We start from the raw sequence: 13,574 nt of genomic DNA on the forward strand, positions 1-13,574 counted from the left end.
TAGTTAAATGTCGAAGCACTGGGGCACGTTTTGGGTTTAGTTTTTAATTTATGAGTTCTATGTAAGACTACATTGTTCTCAGATCGGTTCAGTCCTTGGGACCTATGTGGTAGAAGAGATAAGCTTGGGCTTAGACTCCTGTGGGCGCTACACAAGTGCTGTGGCATGTGTGGTTCCGTTCTCAGTGCCTATGCGTGTGGTTCCGTTCTCAGTGCCTATGCGGGGTGGCGGATGGCTTGCCATGGCCTGGAACTCCAGCCAGGGAATCTGACTTCTGACTTCCAGGAAACACCCCAAGCACACACACACAAATATACTACTAATAATAATGAATGAATTTAAAAGCAGAACTTAAAAAATTGTTTTTGCTTGGTGTCTTATTTTGAGGAGTTAGAAATTATCTATATATCACATATTAACTCTGCTTAAATGACCGTAACTAATTGTGATTTTCTTTTGTTTGTTTGAGACAGCGCCCTCCCTATGTAGGTCACCTCAAGCTCACTATGTAGCTGAGGCTGGCCCTGAGCTGCCTCAGTTACAGATGTGCACCACCACGGTTGACTGACAATGTGACTTTCAAAGAAGAATTATTCGAGCCAGCTCTTGCCTAATAGAAAAGTCAACTGAAGATGGCTTTTCTGCTGAGCAGAGGGTCAGTGTATTAGCTCCATGTAAGGAAAAGATGTAACTTCACGAAGAACTCCACCTGGTAGTCTGAGATGAGGTTCATCAACAGGGTGTGAAGTCCCTCGATTTTATACCCGGTGTCCTAGGTCTGTCTTTTTATTTCTAGATGGTTTTCAGTTGATAAGAAACTGTAGCAGTCCTGCCCATAACTCTTCTCTGTGGCTGTCACAGCGTTCATGTGGGCACCATTGTCCGAGTGGGTTGATTGTGAAGTGTCACCGTTAGGGTGGTGGCTCTGGTGGACTCTGGTCTTGCCGTGCCCCCTCCTCCTGGACAGACTCATTTTCAGAAGTGTCTGGGTTTGCAGGGACACTCCGTACCGTCCAGAATATTCCAGGAAGCAGGCTGCCCCTCCCCCCATGATGTTCCTCACTCTCCCTCTTTCCCTTTAAGAAGGCAGCTGTCTCCTTGAGCTAGCTGACTGTGAGACGGTTAACTTATCTTTCTCAGTGGGGTGTTGGGTCATGGCCTCCCTTTGTTAGACTGAAAACATTTATAACCTAGCTTTTCAGGTGAATATATCTATTTAAAATTCACCAGTGAAGAAGGCACTCTAGTGATGGCTGAAGATTAAAGTCCATTTAGATTCCTCTTAAATAACGCGTGCATTTCTGTAAGTCTCCTGCTCTACTTCATGCCCTTGCTAGACTCCTCACTCTTCTGGTGGCCTGAAGGTGGCTTTGTCTCCTTTGCTAGGGTTGAAATTGTATAATTGTTTGGTTTAAGTTTGTTTCCTCTGCGAGACCAAAGTTATCACTTATTCATTTTGAGTCCCAGCACTGACCAGGAGGGAATGGGAGGTGAAGGAAGCTCCCCTGCTTTCTGCTGCCCTTTGACCCTTGGAAACCCTTACGTTAATTACGTCCCAGAATAGAAAACGGATGAATGGCCTCAGACGCGTGGATATTTAGCTTCCTCTACTTTTCTCCACAGCGGGTCTTGGCCTCAGCAGTACAGCTAGTTTGGCTTGTGAGATTGTTGTGGGGGTACCTCTGTTATAGGATGGGTTTAGTTCATTGTACACGTGGTTTCGAATCACTAAATACTGCGCTACTGCCCCTCCCGCAACCTGTGGCAACCACAGATGTCTCTAGCGATGGCCAAGTATCCCTTGGAGGCAAAATAGCCATCAGGTTTCTGGTAAATGCAGGAGCAGGGCAGCCAGCGAATGAGAGAAGGGACTGGAAACCATACAGCATGGTGTTCTCCAGGGCACACCTCACCCGACCCCCACTCTGAATTAGTGACTATTAAAAATAAAGGAGTGTGTGTGTGTGTGTGTGTGTGTGTCTGTGTGAGAGAGAGAGAGAGAGAGAGAGAGAGAGAGAGAGACTCGAGAATACAATACTGGGTTGACGTTGTATAATTGTTTTACATGTATGTATGTATGTATGTATGTATTTATTTATTATGGGGTGAGTGCGTACATGGGTATTGTGGCATGTGTAGAGATCAGAGGACAGTATATGGGTGCTGATTCCCTGCTTCCACTGTGTGGGTCCCGAGGATCAAATCAGGTCATCAGACTTGTTGATGAAGCTCTGTCCCCTGTCATAAGAAAGTGTAGCCAATATCAGCTTATTAATGTCCCAGAAAAACTAGTATCTAGGCCCAGTATTCTTTAAATGCAAGCTGCAGAGTGATCATTTCTCAAGGGAACCAAGCAAGCTCACTGGAAACTGGCTTCTGGCATAGCCCTGTGGGACTGTCTGCCAGCTTCATGAGGGACTATTTGAAGTTCTTATGTCAAGAAGGAAACAACAATTTGCCGCTCCCCCCGCCCTCCCCACAAAGAAAAAAACACCTTGGCTTTTCTCTCTTGAAAACCGAGACGAGGCTCTTTGTAGAAGCCTGTACTGTGCGTGACTCCCACCGTGGGTTGCTTTATAAGGGGCATTTTGTGTCTTACTAGGTTTTCTCACATGAAGGTAAGAACACCAAATTAAATATTAGCTGCCTGTGGTTATTTTAAGACTCATCTCAATAACCGAGAGAGTTTGGTTCTCACATTTTGTACCTTCTGACTACCAACAGCCGTAAGTGGGTTTATGCTGTTCTTCTTCAGAACTTGCAGGGAGGCCCAGCAGCTGGGGACGCTTTGGGACAGACACGAGGCCATTCGGAGTTTCTCTTGCGTGTCGGCCGTTTCTGCTTTCGTCTCTGTCATTCTTCTCAGAGCTTCTGCTCGGAGGGCCTTTCCTTAGTGAGGCCCCGGGAGCAAATGGCTGGCCGCCGCGCTGCAGAGTGCATCCACCTGCGTTTGAGGTAGAGCAAACCCCAGCGGACACAGCGCCTTCATGGCCTTTGGTGTGGCTCGTGTCCTACTTAGGTTTACCTGGATGGTTCTTCCGTCTTTGTTTGGTTTCATGTAGACCTTAGTCCTAACAAAATTGTTTCTGAGAAGTTGCGGATAAATGTTTTTATAGAACGAAGGAGGCACCAGCAGAGTTTGGGCTAGCTGGATTTCTCCTAGTGTTCTCCTTGCTTGGTGGACGTGGCGGTCACACTTGGGCTTTGAGGTCTCTCTTTCGGAAACCTCTTTTGAATATTAAACTTGATATAATCTCTCTGGGAAAAAACTTTTGACCTGGTGAGTTATTTGTTCAAAATTACTAACTGAAAAACCTGCCTCTCTGCATTTTGTAATTGAAATCCGTTAGCAGGGAGACATTTTTCTCAGAACAAATCTTTTGGCAAATATCAAGAAGTTAATTATTCTGGCGAGAAATGGAGCTTGGAACTTTTTGGAACATTACAATATCTATGCTGATTTAACTAAAAGAAATGAATTCTGGGTTGAATAACTGTAGAGTCCTGGCGACGTGACCATGTCAGATGTCTTGGCACAGCCTCGGGATAGAGGGGGCTTTCCCACTTCTTTCTGTAATCTCCCATCTTAGCATGTGGGAGTTTGGTGAAGGTTCTCGTGTTACACTGAAATACTCAGCTTTCCATGCTGTGCGTACTGCTTTGTGAACACAGGCTCTGTGTACATATGCGTGTGCTTAAAACACATGACAAGGCGTAGCTGAGAAGGGCCTCAGCTCGCCATGGTGGGTAACTTAGCCCTGGTCATGTGAACACATGATCCTTAACTCTGTAGTCGTTTGGTCAGAACGTGAAACAGTCCATCGTGGTGGTGGTGGAGTTTGCGGGCAGGCCCTCAGAGAGCATTTAACCCGTCATCTCTTACACGTTGTGCATCAACATCCAAACGGGTCAGCGGTAACTTGCCATCAACCGTACATCCAGGGGTCAAAATTGAAAATAAATGAGGCTTGTTTCTCGGAAAAGGCGGCTTTTCAGTCTAAACAGCCCCAGCCCTGAGAATGCCTGTCCTCATCACCTCCAGTTTCAGGTCACACACAGGCCACAAATTCCCAGACCTGGCCTCTCTCTGACCTGATGCCTTTGGCCGCGGGCAATTTCACACCACCTTCCTGGTTCCTAGGTAGAGGCAGAAGAAGAGTTACAGGAGGGTCCTCTTCAAGAGCAGTCTTGACGCTGAGCCACACATCTTGCCCAGCCCACAAATCTTGGTTTTAAAAGAATTCATTTAAGTATTGATTCTTGTGTCAAGGCCTTAAAATTCAAGAGGCAGACAGATGACAGAAAGAACAGTCTTTATTCTGCAGTGAAAGATCTTAGACCGGCTGCATTAGCTGAGTTTAAGCTTCTCCTCGGCCATCCTTGAATGTTTCAGAGGACACCAGGGTCTTGTCACACCTTCCGCCCACTGTAAATTGGCACTAATTTTACACAACTCTGTATTAAGATGGTAGACTTAGGCTGGAGATGAAGCCAGAGGTGGTATGTCCCCTCTCCCCCGGACAATTAGCACTGTTTACTTATCAGAGCAATTAAGAAGATCGTAGTTTGCTGGTAGTAGTGTTAGCATCAGAGGGCTCCTGGTCTGGACCCTGTGTGGAAGCAGATCGTGTTCTAATGCGTTCAGTGTTCCTTCCACGGACTCTAGTTAAGACTTAGCAAGCATCATTTAACTCGTGTACTTCAGCGCTCAATCCCTGTCCATCCTGAGCCCTGAGTGTTGGTATATCATGCTCTTATCTATCTGTCTGTCTGTCTATTATCTATCTATCTATCTATCTATCTATCTATCTATCTATCTATCTATCTATCTCATCTATCTCATCTATCTACCTATCTAATCTATCCAATCTATCATCTATCATCTATATCATCTATCTATATCTATCTATCTATCTAATCTATCATCTATATATCATCTATCTAATCTATCTTCTATCTATCATCTATCTTCTATCTATATCATATATCTATCTATATATCATCTATTTATCGAATCTATCACCTATCTATCATCTATCTATGTATTTATCTATGTATCTATGTATCTATGTATCTATCTCTATCATCTGAAGTTGCTGGTGGTTCTGCTTGGCTGCTGGAGAGTGAACTCGTGTCCTCTGGGACTCTCCACCCCGCCTCCCAACTTGTGTTGTTTCTAAAAGGATTGTGCTAGTTTTTGTCAACCTGACCTAAGCTAGGGTCATCTGGGGAACCTCGACTGAGAAAATGCTGCCATTAGACGGGCCTGTAGGCAAGTCTGTGGAACGTTTTCTTGATGATTGATTGATGCGGAAGGGTCCAGCCCACTGTGAGTGGTGTCATGCTGAGCAGGTGGTCGTGGGTTGCAGACAGACAATGAGCAAGCTGTGCAGGCCCTAGAGAGCAGCAAGTGGGGTTCCTCCGTGCTCCGCTTCAGTTCTTGCCTTGGCTCCCTTTAATGATGGACTGCGATTAGGATGTGTAAGCCAAATAAATGCTTTCCTTCCCAGAACTGCTTTGGGTCATGGTCTTTACAGCAGCAATAGAAAGCCAAGTAGCACAGCATCTGGCCCAGGGTGAACACTTAGCAAATGTCAGCTTCTTGCCCTTTTCTGTGTGGGCAGCCACTGCTGTGTCACCTGCAATGTCTCCAGCCTCAGACGGGTTGTGCTCTTCCCATAGCCTCTGGAGCACTCCCTGTGTGATCCAGGTCCTGTGACTCCACCCATAGCCTCTGGAGCACTCACAGTGTGATCCAGGTCCGGCGACTCCTCCCATAGCCTCTCGAGCACTCACGGTGTGATCCAGGTCCACTGACTCTTCCCATAGCCTCTGGAGCACTCACTGTGTGATCCAGGCCCGATGGCTCCTCCTAAAATCTCTGGAGCATTCACTGTGTGATCTAGGTCCCGTGACTCCTCCCATAGCCTCTGGAGCACTCCCTGTGTGATCCAGGTCCACTGACTCTTCCCATAGCCTCTGTAGCACTCCCTGTGTGATCCAGGTCCACTGGCTCTTCCCATAGCCTCTGGAGCACTCCCTGTGTGATCCAGGCCCGATGGCTCCTCCCAAAACCTCTGGAGCACTCACTGTGTGATCCAGGTCCGGTGACTCTTCTCATAGCCTCTGGAGCCAGACAAAGCTGTTTGCTTCAGCTAACCGTGCTCTTGAAGACTATCTTTCTGTTAGCGTACAGAGTTGAATAGCATCGACCTGATTTGCCGCCCAGCAGCCTTTACGTTGTACAGCGTTGCAGAGCACTGCTATAGTGTTTCCCAGTGAAGGTCTTTGTGTTGTGAGGACTTGGTGTGTACATGGGCCGACAGAAGGCTCTTTAGCCACTAATAGCTCAGAGGAGGAAACTCTTGCTTCCGAACGGTCGGTCCTGGCTGCATCTTTAACAAGAGGTAGCTGTCCTCTTAGGAGCTGCCCCGGTCTTTCATCTCTTTCCCGCTCCCTGCATCCACTCTGGCTGACTTTTGTTATTAATGTGGAGCGGTTGAAGTCATTGACTTGGGTGAAGGCCAGGCAGCGTTACTGGAGTTGTGTATTACTTTCCTGGACTGGTCATGAGCGGGATGATGGAAGTCAGAGGGCCAGGGAAGCTGCCTCTCTAGCAGCCCACAGGAAAGGTGTGTTGTCTGCTTCCTCGTGTGTACGTGACTAGGTCTGGGTCCTGCTCACTGTCTCTACAGCTCCCATCTCACTGGGCGCCTTTCTCTTCTCTGCTTAGGCTGACTGGGGCTGTGTTTGCCGTGTGTCCGGCTTCCTTTGTCCGCGGTTACTTTGTTGCAGAAAATCTTGTCTATTTAATGCAGGTTCAACTAGACTGGCTGTTTCTGTAGACCCTTTGTCATATGCTAGGTTGGGTGGCAAATGAGTCTGTCCCTGGTGTTGGCGTCTGGGTTTCTCCTGTTAGTGTGGACAGAGTAAGAATCTTTGTCTGAGGAGTGTGACTGAAGAACATGCTTGCCTTCCCGCTCTGCTGTAGTGTTTGGGGCTTGGGAAGCTGGGTTTTGGGAAAACGCGGTGGAATTTTATTAGACATTTTCCTGAACCCTCTACCTGCTCTTTCCTGGAACACTCCTTGTTTGGCTCTGGAGAGGTTCCACACTTTGAAGAGCACAGACGCCAGGGCCTGGGCTGTTTTGATGATCTGTTGGCTCATGAAAGGAGGTATTGTTTGCCAGGGAAGATGCAGTCTGAGGAAGACCGCTTGAGGATCCTGTGACCCTCGGAGTGAGGCAGGACAATGGCATTGGTCAGCCTGCGCAGCTGAGCTCTTTAAAAAAACAAAACAAAAACAAAAAACCAGTGTTTAGTTATTAATAATCTGAAAGCAAATACATGCACTCAGATTATGCTGTATTGTGGTGGGAATGGGGAAGATAACAGTGTCCAGACATACTTTCTTTTGACTTATGTTCCTACATGATTGGGGGGTTTTCCATTGTGAAGTAAAAAATTACTTTCTAACTAAATTGTGATATGCATGTACTTCATTATTATTTTAACAGTTTTGGGTGGGTTTTTTTTTCTTTTCTGTTTTCTCAATTCAAAAACAGTAATTGTGAATCATAATTCCTAAGAAAATGCGACTTCCATCATGACCACAGATGCGTGAGCGCTGCACACGCTCTGTCTCTATGGTCAGGCTCATAAAGGGTGCCCGCAGCACCGGCGTGTTGTGCTGTGTCTGGACCCTCTCTCCAGAGACTCTGCGTCTTGACGGGCTGTGATAGCTGCTGCTTTTCCCTGAGATTCCGACTCTTGGATCCTTCAGTCCTCACTTGGTGTTTAATCTGTGAGTTTCCCAGATTCTGATGAGAGGGAGGAGCTTGTGTTTCCCCCACACCGCCGTTCTCAGCCTCTTCACACAGTGAAAGGAGAAGTCTGTTCTTCTAGTGTCACGGCGTCTTTATACCTAATTCTCTTGAAAATGTACGCGATTTACTGGTCACGGTGGTACATATCTTTAATCCCAGCACTTGGAAGACTGAGGCAGGAGCATCTAGAGTTCAAGGAAGTCCAAGTACACTGTGAGACTTTGTCTTAAAACAAATGGGGTGTGTGTGTGTGTGTGTGTGTGTGTGTGTAGGCGGGGTGTGGGGGTGTGTAGCTAGGTAGACTAGTATATGTGAGGCCCTCAGTTAAACTCCAGAAATAGTAAATATACAATAAAACCATATTGTTAGAATGTGTTGTAGAAAAAAATTCAAATTCTTAAGTTATAAAGAAGAAAACAACTATTGAACCAGTCATAAAAAAACCGCTATTAAAATGTTGAGGTAATTACTTCTATATTAGTTTTGTATGCATAGATCCTTATCTGTTTATTTATCTGGCTTTTTGAGGCAGGCTGTCCTAGAACTCCCAAATCTCCCGTCTCCATCTCTGTGTGCATTCAGCAGCCCTGCTCATTCTCTTGTAAAAAATACTTTAAACTGTTTGGAAACCTGGGTTTATAAACCATAGTATTTGAGCACATTTTCCGCATCCCAGATTATTCTTGGTAAATAGTATTTAAACAGCTGCAGAGTTTGTTTTTAACCTGGTGTGGTTTTTCTTGTAAAGAGTTAGAGAAAAAATGTGCACTAAAATTAAAAAGCACAGTTGGAAGATGTCTCCTTTTTTCTCTTTTCTTTTTACAAGTTATTTATTTCTGCGTGTGCTCACGTGTGTACATGTGCCAGAGACTGACTGGGTGTGGTCTTCAGTTGTGCACCACCTGACCTTTTGAGAGATTCTCTCATTGAACCTGGAACTGGGAGATTTTGTTAAGCTGGCTGACAGGGAGCCCAGGTTCTGTCCGTGTCTCCGCAGAGGGATGATTACAGGTATAACGTGGGTACTAGGGACCAAACTCAGATCTTCAGACTTATCTGACAAACAGTTGAGTGACTGTACCATCTTCCTCACACCCCTTTAAAGAAAAATGCTGAGTTCTTGTCTCGTGCAGCACAGGCTACCCCTGAGCTTATGATATTCCCGCCTGCACATCCCTAATGGCGGGTGTGTGGCTGGTTTTGTCATCTTGACACAAGCTATAGTCATTTTGGAAGAAGGAACCTCCATTGAGTAAATGCCTTCACTCGATTGGTCAGTGATCCCCTCAATAATTGATGTGGGAGGGTCCAGCTCACTGTGGGTGTGGCCACCCCTGGACCAGTGGTCCTGGGTTCTGTAAGAAAGCAGGCTGGGCAAGCCCTGAGGAGCAAGCCAGTAAGCAACCCCTCCATGGTCCCTGCCTGAGTTCCTACCTCCAGGTTCCTGCTCTGACTTCCTGTGACAGGGAACTGTGCTGTGGGCGTGTACGTGACATAGACCCTTTCCTCTCCAAGGTGCTCTGGTCATGGCATTTGACACAACAGCAGCAACCCTGGCTAGGACTGGGATGCCTGCTGGTAAACCACGCTCACCAGTTTTAATTTCTTTCCTAACTTTAAAAATAATTTGTTTCAAAGTTTAATTGCTAGTATGCAAACTTTATGTTTACATACAAAAGATTTACTCTTTGAAAAATTTTTGTAATAAAATGAACATATATGTGTTATAATATATATTAGAAATCCTTTGTATAACAACAGTTAATTATGATAACTATTTTAAGTGGTTATTATTCATAGCTATTAAATCAGTAAAATTTTTCAAACAACTAACTTTTATTCCCACTTTTAAAAAAAACAAAACAAAAAAACCTTCAGGGCCTGGGTTTAATTCTCCGTACCCACATGGCAGCTCCCAGCTGTCTATAATTCCAAGATCTGACACCCTCCCACAGATCTACATGCAGGCAAAACACTAATGCAAATATAAATAAATTTAAAACTTTTTGAAAGAAATCTTCTCTTTAAATTTGAAGTAAGGTTATTATTATTATTGTTGTTGTTGTTGTTATTATTATTTTGTGTGATGTAGTCTCAGGGTGTATTTGACTTTCCATGATTCTCCAGGTTGTATAGGACAAGAAAGGCCATGACAATTAAGGAAACAGAGCCCCAAACCTCCAGCCACACCAAACAGACAGGGCAGGAAACATACCAAACAGGTGTGTAGATGCCACACCAAACAGACGGGGCAGGAAAATTGCTTGGTTTTTCTGGCAGGTTTTGCCACTGCTTAGCAGGCCTTGCTCAGCCTGGTGCCGCAAGCGTCTAGACCATTGACATCCACTGGGCAATCCGGGAAGAGGTAATGGCACCAGCCAGGGCTGGAGGTTGGCAGACTGGGGGCTGTCTGATGAAATCCACTCTTTGGCATTCTTAAAGTTTTTCAAAGGAATCCGGGTAAGTCATTTAACCTGCGTTATTGGTTTACTTGGCTCCTAAAGGAGCGTCCTAATTAAACCGGAGCCGTCTGCCAGCAGATCTCAGCGGTGCTTTTCGGTTTGAAAACTGAAACCCGGAGTCCCAAAGCCATCTCCTAAGGGTCGTGCTGCAACTGACTAAACAGTACTGTGGTTGGTCTTCACCCAAGGGAGTCAATTGGGGGGAAAGAGTGTGATTAAGACAGCTCTGCAACGACTCCTGAGCTTCTGCTGTCACTTTCTAAAGGTGACAGTAATATCAACTGTTATAAAGGTACAAGGGAGGGTTGTCTAAGAGCACAGCACTGACCTAGCCTTTGTAAGATGTCAGATACTTCGGTATTTGTAGATTTGTAGCAAGTCACTGTGTGGGCGTGTGGGCATGTGGTTGGATCATGGGGGTTTTGTAGTCTTAGAACAAAGTTACTTTCCTTTCTGAATCAATTACCATCTTCTTCCCTGAACTAAGCTTGGAGATGCAGATCTTTATTAAAAGGTCTCCAAAGTCCACTGAATTAAACAACAACAACAAAGCAAATTGCCTCTCTCTGTCTTCTCTGTTTCTGTCTCTCTCTTCTTTCCCCGCTCCCCCTTTCTCCCTCTTTCGGTCCTTCCTCCTGCCCAGGACATTCCTTCCAGCTTCTTTCTCAGTCATTCTGAAAGCTGTCCCGACCTCCACATTCAAATGTAGTTGGCCCTAATTTAATTTCAGCTCGAGAAAAGGGAGATGATCTAGATTTGTATGGGTCATTTTTACTCAGCGTCCAGTTCTCCAGAACCGTTATGTGTCCATAGCTAGCAGCAAGGGAAGCCATGAAAAGCACACATTAGCAGACAGGCGGGTTCTGTGACTGTAGAGTAGGCTTCAGGAGTCAGTAGTGCCAGTGGTGTCAAACCAGCCCGTCACCCAAACTTGGAAAGAAAATTGTTAGGACACAGCCATTCCTATCAGCCTGTGGTTGGCCGGTCTCCTTTCACAGCACCGTGGAGAGGCTGAGGAGTTCTCCGAGACCATATAGACTTCAAAGCAGAACACATTTACTGCCTTGCCCTTCTCAGAAGCTTGCCAACATCTGCTAGATAAAATGGAGAAATGAAATTAGAGGAGTAACCGATGGTTCGTGCCGCGGTTTGCAGCTTGGTGAACAGGGTGAGTCGTTGCCTAAGGAAGGCACAGCTGGACGTTGTACTTATGGAGACTGGTAGCTCACAGAAAGTTAGTGTGCAAGTAATTGTTGAAGAAGTGGTGCTCAGGAGTAGATTTGTGGAGCAAGGCGGAAAGTTATTTGTTGGGGGTGAAGAAAGAGGGTGCAAAAAGTTGCTTTGGGGGAACGATAGAGAGATGACACTTGCTCTTCCAGGGGATCTGAGTTCAGTTCCCATCACCCATACCAGGCAACTCACAATTGCCTATAACTTCAGCTCCTGGGGATCCAGTGTTTTTCTCTAGCCCTGTGGGTACACACACACACACACACACACACACACATACTTGTCTCTCTTTTTAAAAGTTGCTTCTCATGTCAACTTCTCCCTTCAAGGTGCTCCCCTCCCCTTCAGATTGTTGTGTCTTTTTCTCTTGCTTCTTTCATGACTGGGGCAGAAGAGGGTGCTGATGCCATGTGTATGGATCCCATAGGAAGATATAGAAGGTACCTCCCCTTTGCATCTGATCTATTTTCAAACTTAGGGGTGGGCCAGTGAGAGACATAAGTAGGGGTTTGAAGCCAGAGCTCCCTGTGAGTGCCAGAATATAGTCCAGGCCACTTGGAAGGACAGGATCAGGGAACTTCCCACAGCAGACTGCCAGGGACCTTACCCACACCTGGTGTCATGTGTGTCCCTTCATCTTTCCACAGCAGCTAATCAAGGGTAAGGGGAGGTTTTATTTTAATAGGAGTGACTGACCTTGTAGGGTACCAGTGCTCCTTTTTCCTTAGTCTTTGTAGGCAAGCATATAACGAGGAGATTGATACAGAAAATGAAATACTTGCCTGTGCTGGCCAAGAGCACACACATCATTCACTCAACGCTCATTAATTAAAACCTGCTGAGCTTGGCGACAGCATTGGAAAAGCAGGTGGATAAGATAACCACGAACTTCTAAAAGGATCAGCAGGAAAGACAGTCCCGGGGGGTAGTGGTGGGGTTTCCTCTGAGCAGGGTGGTGCCTGAGCCTGAATACCGTGGGCTTCCAGGCCCCTGTTGACAGAGGGACACCTGTCACTTAAGGAAGGAAAGCAAAGGGGTCTTGTTCTGGATGCTTTTGTGACTCGGGGTAAAGCAAATTAACGTGGAGTTTTTTCTCAAGCTTACGTTAGGCTCTCTGCCACGATGACTGTGTGAAACTTTCTGGTTTGTCTTCTCAGTCACTTTGTCAAAGTGGATCCAGCAACTGGCGCGGCACTCAGCAGACAGCGAGCGCTCGGAACGTGTTTGCTGAATGAATAAAGCGGTGCATTTGGCACTTGTCAGGGCTTTCAGGAGGATGAGAGGGTTCGCAAGCACGATGCTCGTCTTAAGACAAAAGGCTGTGATCTCCAGGCTCCTCCTTCACGCTCTCATCCTCCCCGCAGTCATGCCTCTCCGGCATCTCTTCTGCTTTTAGAAGTTTGGGAGAAGCCGGGCAGGGGTTGCGCACACCTTTAATCCCAACACTAGGGAGGCAGAGGCAGGCAGATCTCTGTGAGTTCAAGGCCAGCCCGGTCTGACAGAAAAACCTTGTCTAGAAAAATAAAACAACAAAGAAGAGGTTGGGAGAGTTAAGACGTGTAGCCTCCTTTTATCCAAAGGAGGACCCGTGTTGTGTAGGGTGTTTCACCACCCTTCCCCGGTAGACACACGGCAGATTGAGTTCATTTGCAATAGTCTGTGAAGCAGAGCTTGGCCTTACTGAGACATCACAGACTGTATAACAGTAAGAAGGTCTCCTCCAGGAACTGTTTCTGCTTGGGTTTACTTCCTCCAAGAAATCTCGACCTGGTGAAATGGCTTAGCAGGTAAAGGTGGCTTGCTATCACAAGCACTTTGGCAGGCACTCATGCACACACACACACACGCACACACACACACACACTCATACATATTTATAGAATGTAATAAAAATAAACAGTAGATTATGGGTATTTGTGAACAAATCAGATAGTAATCCCTTAATTCTGATCTAACTCTTCTGGCCCAGATGTGAGCGGGTCCACAGAGGGAAACTCTGAGAGAGCAGCGCCCTGTGTGGCCGGGAGCTTTCCCTGAGGACGAACCATCTGTAGTA

At 46.1% G+C, this 13,574-nt stretch overlaps 1 protein-coding gene across 10 annotated transcripts in view; it reads left to right on the forward strand.

Annotated features, from left to right (window-relative positions):
* Positions 1-13,574, forward strand: part of Gab1 (GRB2 associated binding protein 1) — a 112,262-nt gene that overhangs the window by 37,424 nt on the left and 61,264 nt on the right. The window contains exon 1 of one of the 10 annotated variants that reach the window (XM_085682152.2): positions 6,521-6,632. The exons of the other annotated variants lie outside the window; for them this stretch is intronic. The gene's annotated coding sequence lies outside the window, so the exon portion shown is untranslated. Of the gene's footprint in view, positions 1-6,520; positions 6,633-13,574 lie in introns of those variants that run through there. 10 annotated transcript variants of the gene reach the window in all.

The sequence above is a fragment of the Myodes glareolus genome, chromosome 22, assembly GCF_982192425.1.
Source record: "Myodes glareolus chromosome 22, mMyoGla1.1, whole genome shotgun sequence".
NCBI classification, from domain to species: Eukaryota; Metazoa; Chordata; class Mammalia; order Rodentia; family Cricetidae; genus Myodes; species Myodes glareolus.